General features: G+C 41.1%; 1 protein-coding gene across 4 annotated transcripts in view; it reads right to left on the minus strand.

Moving 5' to 3' along the window:
- The window catches only part of lingo1a (leucine rich repeat and Ig domain containing 1a), a 108,046-nt gene extending 96,586 nt beyond the window's left edge, over positions 1-11,460 (minus strand). For 2 of the 4 annotated variants that reach the window (XM_088298686.1, XM_088298690.1), the window contains exons 1-2: positions 10,990-11,460; positions 7,756-7,952 (exon numbers count right to left, since the gene is read on the minus strand). The gene's annotated coding sequence lies outside the window, so the exon portion shown is untranslated. Of the gene's footprint in view, positions 1-7,755; positions 7,953-10,213; positions 10,234-10,989 lie in introns of those variants that run through there. The other 2 variants (XM_088298687.1, XM_088298689.1) reach the window with 2 other exon arrangements.
- Between the last annotated feature and the right edge of the window lie 255 nt (positions 11,461-11,715).

Below are 11,715 nucleotides of genomic sequence, written 5' to 3' on the forward strand. Positions count from 1 at the left end.
GCGACGCCGAGCGACGATTGTCACTTATGTGTGGCTAAATATGACCAATGGAAATTGGATGATTTTTTTTAGAGCATGTGCACAATATTAGGAACACCAGTTCAGTTTAAGCAACTTGGTGACATCATGACATTTTTTCCAATGTATTCAAATACAGTCGAGTGCTGTTGCCGTGTGTTTGAAGTTTTTACTTGTATTTAACTCCTCCAAACATGAGCAGAAAAAGGAAACCTTGACTTAGCTACGCTGATTTATCCTGCAACGTGGCTTTAATTAAGTTCTTGATGACGGTTAAATTAGGCGAAATATTAACGACAGGTCAAATCAGCCTCCAAAAAAAAAACAACAAAGTGGAATTATTATGAGCTACTCTCTGCAATTGAATGACGCAAAGACACAAATGTTTCTTCCATTGAATTAAAAAAAAAAAAGGGAAATAAATTTCCAATTGTTTTTAAGCTTAACCGTGCATTGCCTTTGATATTCCAAATCTTATTTTGAGCAAATTGGCATCCGTGATTGGCCGGCAATCGCCAGCCAATCACGGATGCGAGGCTTGTTCTCACGCGTCTCCAACTGGCCCGATTGGTTGAAAGCCGCAACTTTTGTGCGCGTCGTCAATGCGGGGCTGTGACAATTTGATTTGGCTCGAAGCCTTCGTCATGAGAGCGCAAACAAAATGCTGTGTTGCCATAGCAACTAAACGGCGAATGCCAAGAACAGCCCGCGCCATGGCGCCCATGCATATGCAAGAAACGTGAGGCACGGCGGGTGCGAAGTCTCTTGGCCCACCAGAGTGTCTCCTTGTATCCCGGAAGGACACTACAATTAAAATGCAAAATTACAAAAGAAAAAGAAATGCCTCCCTTTCTTGCCTTCACTATGAATAAAAATAAGTTGAGAGTGTAAAGCTCTCAGCTCATAGATCACCTGACCATGAAGGGGTTAACTGCTGAAGCCATTTCAAGTCAGTTAGTCACCAAAACATATATTTATAAACGGCAGTCTTCTGTCTTATTACATCCTTGTGTTGTATTTTTAGGTGAGAGTTTTTATCCAATCAGAATTCAGTTAGTTTGCGTTGCCGGGCAGGTTTCACAATACCCGTAGCATGCACTATTCTTTCCGAGGCCTTCAGATGCAATCGTGCCGGCATCTCTTCTGTCAAATCGGCTTTCAGATTTGATAGACAGTTGCGATAGCCAATCAGATCACGACTTGGTTACAGTGAGATTTGGATTTAATTGCAGATACACTTGCACGGCCATTTTCAAGAGAAGCTAGGTCGTCCAACACTCACTGAGTGTTATTATTTGTCCAGCCGTGGTGTCATAAATGATGCTATTAGGAGGGGGATTCATTTCAAGTTGGACTAAGAAGGACTTCACTGTTGGCCTACGTGTGAAACGCACGGCTCGCCACTGATAAACGGACGGCGAGAGTGGTACGAAAGCTGAGCAAGTGCAACGGAGACACGGTGCCTGTACTACAGGGGGCTCTGAATAGCGTGCACCAACAGCAGCGGTGCGACAAATGGCCTGACTGGACAAGCTTTCGCCTCCTATTGAGGTTAGCGGGGAAACGAGCGCACGCCGATGCGACAGGTATCTTTATTCATCGCCGGCTTGACGGCAGAGCTGCCGGGCCGGGGCGACACCCGGGTCCGAATGGCGAGAAGCAGACCAAGCATTGCGCTGGGCCCTTTTTAAAACGTGATAGACAGCATATTGGTGAGCTCACACGGCGGAACGGTCAGCTTAAGTGACGTCTTCTGGAAACTGATATGGTCATGCTATTTAGAATTTAACCAACATTTTAGGGAAAAAAAAAATACTTCTCAAAAGATGCAATTTTGGGTGTAAATCTTGGAATTTGAAATGGAGTGTTTTGGGTCCAAAAAGTAAATTCATGAGGCAACAAAAAAAGCATTGTTGGGAAAAAAAAAATTCAAACAAAATAGAGCATTAGGAGGTTTAAAAGATAACATTTTGGGATTAAGGTGTAGCATTTTGGGGGCAACATCTTTTGGTTTTTAATGGGGCAAACAATTGCATGTGTAGGAAAGATTTGCTGCATTTTTTATTTTTCTATTTTGTTGGCAAATAGAGAGTTATGGAAAAAAATAGATTTTGGGGAGCCAACCTTAATTTTTTTTTTTAGGTCAGAATGTAGTGATTTTACTTTTTAGGGGTAAAGTATGACATTTTGTGGGCAAAATGTAACCTTTTCACAGTAAAGGACAATGTGACTTTTTTTTAGCCAAAATGTAGATTTTGGGGGCAAATAAAGGAGATTTGAGGTCTTTGGGGATATATATATGTATACTTTTTTTTTAAATTTATTTAATTATTTCTTTTGGGCAAGATATATGGGGCAAATATAGTTTGCACATTTTTCTTTTTTTATTGTAATTACAGTAATAATGGAGCAAAATCAAAAGTTTTTCCGAACTTCGGGTTGTTTTCTTTCCATCTAAGTGCCAGCCAATCGCAGGGCACACAAAGACAAACAACCATCTGCACTCACAATCACACCTAGGGACAATTCGGAGTGTTCAATCCACCTGCCATGCATGTCTTTGGAATATGGGAGGCAACAGGAGTACCCGAACAAAATCCACACAGGCGCGGTGAGAACATGCAAATTCCACACAGGAAGGCCGGAGCCGGAATCGAACTGCACTGTGAGGCCATCGTGCTAACCAGTCGTCCACCGTGCAGCGATGATAACTATTGATCAGGAAATGAATGTTGAAATGCAATACACAGATGAAGTGACAATAATTTAACAATAATGCTAAAAGAAGAGCCTTGCTTCTGATGAGAAGCACAACATCCTGGCATCAGCTGTTGTATTTGGCCGATAACACCCAAGTCATCCATAACGGAGAATGATGGCGCCCACTTTGCAATCCGCCATGCTAACTCAGGTTAGGTGGGGGGAGGGGCTTTTGGGATCCAAAAGAAAATGGAGCCAGATGGAAGGACAGGCATGTTGAGACAAGCCGTTCTCTTATCGCCTTTGGAAAGACGGGGTATTCGCTTGTCATCGCCGTGTACAAATTAGCGCCTGCTAACCCCAAAGGAGATGCCGGTCAGCGAGCCGCCTGTTGATGTGACACGCCGTGTCTCCCCGCGAAGCTTTCATCACAAACGGATCAACAAAGACAAACATCTACCCCCCTCCGCACCAGCTGCCGTTTAGAGAGTGCCTTTAAAAATGCGAGATTTTCCTTAAATCAAGCCGCCCTTGATGGGGAATTCATTCTAAACGGCTGGTTGGCACCAACGAGGCTTTTCAATTGACGGCACTTGGCACCGCCTCTCGCCATGGGGACAAGCTTGATTAGCATTACGGTGATGGATCCGAGCAGTGGCAGAGTCATTATACGAGCGCGGGTCCCTGCTAACTGCTGCACTTGTATATTGTGAGCGACTATAAGCAAGTTGAGGGCCAACTATTGCATTTGAGGGGCAAAAAAATTTCATTTTAGGAGGCAAGAAGAGCATGTGAAAAGAAACATGCTAAAAGGTATTTAAACAAAGTGTTGAAAGTTTGTCAAAAGGTTGACGCCAATATTATCCGTTTTACGTGACGTCACAAATTTTGTCTTTTGGGGAGTGGTCTGGAATGGAGTCCTCATGATATTAACCAGAGATGGATTACCGCATAACATTTGGAGTGTGAAAAAAAGTATTTATAGGGCAAAATCTAGCATTTACTTTATTGCTTATAATAAAGCATTTTAGGGAGCACAACAGCATTTATAGAACAAAATATGATGTCGCGTTTTAAGACAAAAACAGCAACTTCAGGGCACATTATACTGCCGCAATTTCGGAGTTTAATTTTACAAGAGTTTGACGGTCTTTGCTTTCGATGCAAATAAAACTCAGAGGAGTCTGTTTAGAGTCTTCGGATTAAGATGCGAGCTGAACGTCAACTCCCAGTGGAGGTGTTGCGGTCACAGCCCGCAGGTGGGAGACCTCGCAACACACTGGAGGGATTAAATGGATCATCTGGCCCGAGAACGCCTGGAGGTTCGCTCCCCGGACCACATTGGAGGGCGGGTGTTGCTGGGAACACCTGGGTTACGCAACTCGGTCTGTTGCAACCGCGGCCCAATTCCATGAGAAAATGGATGAAAGGATTCATGTCAAAGCACAAAAAGACAAGTTAAGTAACTAACGGAACCAACGAAGTGGTATGAAAAGGCAAATTAAACAATAACAGAGATTTGGTGAAAGTTATTAAATCAAGGTCAATGGGATGGGATGAATCTGGAAAATGTTGATTTTCTAAAAATTAAAACCAGTTGGTTGTTCATTATTTTGTGTAAATGTGGCTTTTTCATATTAATATTAATATTAATATTAATAGTAATAGTAATAGTAATAGTAATAGTAATAGTAATATTAATATTAATATTTGTCATTTTTATCTAAAAAAAAATTACGTGGGTCATAATTTTAGGACGGTGGCAATTTGTAAGGTGAGATGAAGCATGTTTGACGTCAAATAAAGAAGCCTGGAGCTCAAGACCAAACAGTGTTTTTCAGGCAATTCGAAGAATTTTGGGAACAAATAAAAAATACTGCATTTTCGGGCAACGTCATTTTATAAGATTTTGGTGGCATTTAGAAGGCAAAAAAGGATGATATGAGGCAAGAAGGTGTTTTGGAGGCCAAGTAGAATTTAGCATACAGGGAAAATATGGTGCTTAGTGACAAAAAAAAAAAAAAAAATATATATATATATATATATATATATATATATATATTTATATATTCCGGGGCATAATATGAATCTTCTTGGGTTGAATATGGCATTTTTAAACCAGTCTGAGGTATTTACAGTTGTCTCACCTCCCACTGAGCGACCTCATTAATGGAGGACAGTCAGAAAAGAAGACATGGAACTCAATGTCGGGGCCTCATGCAGCCAGAAAACAAAGTCCCCAAAAAAAAAAAAAAAAGTCAATCAGAGTTAGTGAGAAACTCTCAGTGCAGCAAAAAAGGCAAATAATACGGCATCAGTGTACATGCTTGTTCTTTGTAGCAGTCCTGTCGTATTACTTTCCAAATAGTTTGACCTTTCAGGGATATGTATTTGGTTTTAAGTACTTTTTTGCAAAACTCAGCAAGCTGGAGTGCCTCCAAAAAGAGGCGATAACCAATTTGGCTTTTGGTTTACGTGAAAAAGCTGAAAGCAGCTGAAAGCAGATTTAACTTTTAAAGGCCACCGATTGCATCTCCAGACAAGTTTAAGCAGCACTTCGCTCTGTCAAATGCCAAGCGGCTTCACAGACTGCCACATGAAAACTGGAAAAGCGCCATACTTAACGACTCAATTATAATGAAAGCTCACGGTCTCGAAAATGCAACCTTTGTGGTATTACGTGATGGTTATCGAACGTACGTGTGTTTTATGGAAGTGCACCTCATCTTTCCCTCATGACTCTTAATTACCGTCATTTTCTGAATACTCTTTTTTTACTTTATAATTTTTAATAATAATTTATGGAAATTATTAAATAAAATACATGAATATTATTATTATATAATATAGATATATATATTAATAAATTAAATTAAAACAATGATTTATAATACATTTTATATGAAAATGTCGTTAAAAATCAAGGGTGCATGCTATACATTGATACAAGGAAAAAAAAAATTCTCACATTGCAAAACTGTGATTTCAGGCTGATTTCAGTTGAAAATACTTTTGGGTGAGTGCGAGCAAAATCGAGTTTTGAAGGACGTCAAATTGTGTTATTTGGGGCAAACAAACATTTGTCGTCAGGTGCTGCTCTGACAGATCAGCGGTAGTCCCGCCTCCCAACTGAGCAACTTCATTAGTAGTGAAAAGGCAGCGAATCATCTGGTCCGCTAAACACGCAACTAATTTTTATTCATCCATCCATTTGCTGTCTTGCGTACCCACTACATATAGACCAGAACATATTAGTCCGGTCCGAAAACTTTTACATTGGGGGCCAGTAAACTGTAGAATTTATTTTAAAATCATGCTCAATTAATTGTTTAGGTCTTGATGATATTGGACAAATGCTAATGGGATATAAACCCACTCGGGCGCTGAGGTCAGTTCGAACCAAACATGGCGAAGCAGCATTCAGTTGTTATGCTGCAGGCAGAAGTAAATACTTCAGCCTTAAATACTTAAAAAAAAAAAAGATTTAAAATATGTTCTTTTCTCATTCCTCTAATTTAATTTCTTTCAAAGCATTTTTAAAACCATTTTCTTCAAAATCATGTTATTGCACTTTACGTTCTGCTAACTCATTTACTACCATTGACGGCGAAAGACGTCAAAGATCCATTTTTTTTTAACTAAGTTTCTTAAGCTACTTTGATTTTGTCACTTGGATTTCAAACCTCTTTAATTCATTTGTTGTTCTAAATGCTTTTAAACGTGTGTCCTTTCCATTTTGTCAAGCACATTGAGTTACCACTGTGAATGCAATATAAATAAAAAAGCCGCCTTGCCTTGCCGATAGCTTGGTACAAGTCATCAAAGGGGAGGCATTTTCCTTATTTTACTTTCATGTGGTTTTATTCTACCCCAACCGGCATGGATTTGATTACGGCCATTGGTGCACATTCCCACACACACACACACACACGCACCCCCCCCCCCCCCCCCCCACACACGCAGCCTTTTGATTTGAAAGGTCTCCGTTTATTTTTGTCAAAGACGCCCACAATCTTGGGGGATCAGAAATGAGTGAATAATCCGTCAGCTCCCCCGGCATGCGTTTTTGTTTGTTTGTTTGTGCCGAGGCTTTGCTTCAAAATCACGAAATAAACCAAATCACAGCTCCCCCTTTTTGCTTTTCTCTTGAGCAAACGTTTGATTTAGGGCGATAAAATCTGCCGCTTGGCAACAAAATCAATGCATTTAATGATATTGTTAATGGGCTTAAGGTTTGACATCCATGCCAATGAAACAAATCCTGTTAAGTATAATAACTCACAATTACAATTTCCATCAGATAAGCTCTCTATAAGTCTAAAGGTATCGTTGGTTTTTGTGTCAAGCATATTTCCTCCAATTTTGGGATGGATTTTAATAGAAGCTTTCATATACTGAATTTCCTGATGTATCACAAAAAAATATATATATATATTATTATTCAGGTGCCCAGTCACAAATATTGTTTGTATAAATAAATGCCTCTCTCATTTCCCCGCAAAAAAAAAACTAAGTTCCCATTTCAACACCGATGCAACAATTTAACACGCATCTGTTTATAGCTCCCCGGAAAACACAGACATTTATTGGCTATTTGAATACATTTTCAACTATTTACTAAACACCTCCCTCAAACGCACGCCTGCCTTTTTTCCCGCGAGTACTGGTAAACTAGTCACATTGTTTTGAGCTTTACATTTTTCTCATCATTTCAGTTCAGGTCAGCAAATGGCTTTTCTGCCACCTGGAAGAACCCGTTTGTTTACAAAAGCTTACAAAAAGGTCTTTTAGAACAGTCGTCTCCAGTAATTGACACGCTATTGCCCGTTGCAAAATGTCATTTTCACAAAAGTTAAGGTGAGGAATAAAACTAGTCGCAAAGCAGAGGCAGCCAAAACCTTTAAAACACCCTCAGGCTTTTAAGTCTTTTGTGCTTCGGATGGATTTTCAGTCTCTTTCCTGAGTGAAAAGCAGCATGGGGGGGGTTTAAAAAAAAAAAAAAAAAAGAGCATGCAGTATTCATCAAGTGAAATGTACCTTTGAGCAGCGGTGAGGGAGTGCTGGGTCGACGGCGTGGCGAAGAGCAGCAGTTAGTGACCCGAGTGGCATGTTTGGAGTCTGGCGGGTCGAGTCGGGCTTCAGAGTGTATTAAGAGTCAGCCAAGTGCCTGCAGGAAGACTTGATGACCCGACACACTTCCTCAGCCATAAAGTGTGCCGTCAGCACCTGGCCTGCTGGAAATAATGCAAAGTGAATGTGGGACGGAATAAGGCGAGTGGACGCTACGAATAGTTCATTCACTTTGATGTCTCTTCACATACTGCCAGCAGCGTGTTCGTTTGGTTCTCAACCCTTACGTGGGAGGAGCTACGGAGGATTTTGGGAAAAAGAGAGTGGTTATGGTAGGTGCTGCTGTTTTGGTGTGTAGCGAGAATCTTGTATAATACTTGGAAAAGAATTGCCACAAAAAAGTCAAATTAGCTCATTCATCAATAATCAAATCTAACTACGTCTGAATTTAAACCAAATCTATTTTTTAATCAATTTACACATTGCTCGGGCTGGATTCAAGCCCAATGGCGCCCCCTCCCTGTCGGTGATTCTAAATACACTTAAAAAAATATAAATAAATAAATGAAAAAAAAATAACGATCGTTTCACAGAAAAACAAAACAAAACAATTATCATCTTTGATGCATTCAAAAAAATGCATAAAATGGGATGTAGTAATAACACAAAAGTTTGGAGTATACTATTAATACAACGATACTAATTGCGATCAAACTATATCACAACAACAGCGTGTGGCGCAAAGTTTAAAACAATGAATATGCTTCCAGCTAGGATTAAAAACTTGACCCATAAAGTCAAACGGGAAAGACCAATAAATGATTCATAGCAGGGTGGAAAAAAAAGCTAGCTTGTCAGATGTAAATGCTATCAACAAATAGAAAAAGCTTAGGCCAGGGCTTCTCAAATAGTGGGGTGAGACCCCTGGGAGGGGCGCGGTGCGATGCTGAGGCTGAGGGGGGCGCATGTCACCCTGGGGAACATGCTTTTTTTTCGCCGCCGTACTCCAATAAAGTGTAATTGCACATCCACTCCAGTAGTCGGCAGTGGCGCTCTCATTGCCTATTGCGTGTAGCAAGTATTAACTCTACGGTGTAGGTTTGTCTTGCAATGAAAATAATATTTATAGTTGCGACAGAGAGTGGGGGAGGGGGGCGTGAATTGTTTTCTTCTTGCTGGGAGGGGGGGGGGCTTGCTTAACAGAATGTAATTGAGAAGCACTGCATTAGGCCAATCTAAAGTAGATGGCATTTTGAGTTAATCGCAACAAATAATTTTAAGACTCCATTTGTGGCTCAACTACGTAAAAATAAACTCGACTGATTTACTGATTAGCCATCGTCGTCCAATCCGAAAGAGATAGCAATCAGCCAAAAGAGGGCGGCAGAGGGAAGCTGAAGCGAGTGGAGAGGGTTCGGCTCAGTCGTCGCCCGGACTTTTTGGGAGTTGTTACTTTTTTAAATTTGGCATTGCTTCATATTTAAATAGATTTTTAGAGTAAAAATTTTAAGAGTTAATATCAAGGAAGTTACCTCACAAAACAACTTTTCAACTGACACATTCGGACTACAATGGTGGAGAAGAAAAATTTGATGACTGTCTTATTGATATAGTCTTTGTAAAGGCACAATTTAAAATACAACTTTTGCTTTCGATGCCCTTTTTTCCAAACAAAAGAGACAAACAAACATTGCATGCAAAAACAAAAACAATGTTTGCTCCGCCGTGGGCTAAACCGCAACGCGATGCCGAGCCATCTTTAACCTTCGACCTCAGCCGTCTGACTCAGCAGCAGCTTTGCCTTCGGATGTTGCGAAATGTCACGCTGGGCAACATCTGGCGCTGTGCGACGCCTTCGCTTGTGTGCGGCAAAGTGAAGGACGGAGGACGCATCAAATGGATGAGAGAGAACACGCGAATGGCAATGTGAGATCGCCAAAGCGCGGCGGCCATATGCTACGGGATGCCAATTGCATACAATATGTACTGCCATCGTAACGATAACTGAATTTTTGGGAGGATATCGGCTCAATAATGTTTGAAGGACACAACACGTATTAAAGAATTGTCTTTAAAAAAAATGCTGTTGGATTGACTCCATTTTTATTTTCGTCAAGTGGTGTTCAAACTGACGTGTCCGACCAGCTGTGTGTTTCAAAGTGTCGGTAATCTACTGCGTTCCGTCTGTTTATCGTTATAAAAATGTGCCGGCTTTTATGTGGTGTGAAAGCGCACAACATTTCAAAAGAAACCAGAAGAAAAAAAAAGCATTTTCAAACCAAATTGGTACCAGACCGTGCGAACGTACTCGTCTCTCCTCCGTAAACTTTATAAATACTCCAAAAGATTGTGAAATCAGACACATTCCCAGCGATTATGAATTGGCATGTGTCGGCTCTATTCATCGTATTGATTTTTTCCTCACCCTCGCCTTTAATTATTTTGCAGGGCTGATGGCGTTGTCGCTCTCTGGGTTTGTGGCTACGCCCAGTAGCCAGAGTTTAACAAGCGGTCACCTCGCATGACCTCGCGTCACCCTGTGCTTTGATTCTGGAGTGGGGGCAGGAGGGGGGGTGAGGGTGGTCTTCGGTATGCAAGCGAATGGCGTTCCATGCTAATCTAGTGGCCCTCTGCGCACGCTTGTTTTTCCTTCCAGCCTCCATAATTAATTGGCCTTGATGAGCATGAAGATGCTGGTAATTGGCCGATTAGGGATCCCTTAGACTTTATGTTTTAACATGGGGATGAAACGTAACATTTTAATGCATTTCATTGGAATAGCGAGAATGTGTGCGGTGCTTTAGGCTGAGAAAAATATTTCAATTTCGCCTGAGGTTGAATTATTTTTCATCAGATTTAAAAAAGTAAATCAATAAAATTAAAAAAACAAATCAGGCGCTATCCATTTGTAATTGTCCAGAAATATGCTTTTCGTTTTTAATTAATTCTGGTTGACCCAGTGTATCAAACAATTGCACAATTTAACAATAATGTGCGTTGAGTTTTGCCGAGAATAAGCACGTTTGCTACATGCTACTGTTAGCTTCACAGCTGCACTTGCTTGTTAGCCTGAAGCTACAATTGTCAGCTGACGTTTATCACAAGTCAACGGTCAAGTAGACTTCTATGGAAATCATTTTCGTCCAGTCTTGCCCATGAAAAATTGCATCCATATTTCAGCCATCAAAGAGTCATGCTTACCTTGTCACGTCACGTTGTTGTAAAAAAAAAAAAGCATCCAGGAATTAATTCCGTCAATGTCATTGTTGACGGAAGACAAAAGCTGGTCTGTGATTGGTCAAATTGAAATGACGTCGAAGAACACGCAAGCTAACACTTGAAGAAGCTCTGACAGAGTTGTTTGCCAGCTTGTCTTTTCCCGTTGTACACTTTTGAAATTCAGGGTCAATAACAAAAAAAACAGCATCATTACGTAGCAACACTTTGGACAACTTAATTTTTTTCTATCTTTGTCCAATTAGTTACTTACTTACAAATACAGTGTGAGAAAATCTAATTAGAGGAGCTCCACTCAATTTGTTTGTGCAAAGTTCAACAGCGGAGGAGGACCGGAGCGGTCAAACCGGGTGAGGAAGAGAGGGAGGGAGTTGAGGGAGAGAAGCGCGAGGTGGCGAGCGACTGCACGGCCAGCGCACCACTTAATGAATCTCGCCATGTGGACCTGCAGAGGACGACGGACAGATGGCGCAAGTCGCAGTGCGTCACGTGGTTATGGCATAGGCTCGGCGTATCGGTTCCGACCCGCTGCCAGTGGGTCCCCATTGAGATTTAGCACGCTGAGATGAGCTATTAATCAGTGCAAGCTGGACTACGCGCGTAAGCAATTCACTTCCCGGTGAGCGCCGCAAAAACCTGCTGACAAGGCAAATGCGCGGCCATGACATCGTTTATCTTCCTGCTCGTTTG

Source organism: Idiotropiscis lumnitzeri, chromosome 6, assembly GCF_059441095.1.
Source record: "Idiotropiscis lumnitzeri isolate Australia: NSW breed Sydney's pygmy pipehorse chromosome 6, RoL_Ilum_1.0, whole genome shotgun sequence".
NCBI lineage: Eukaryota > Metazoa > Chordata > Actinopteri > Syngnathiformes > Syngnathidae > Idiotropiscis > Idiotropiscis lumnitzeri.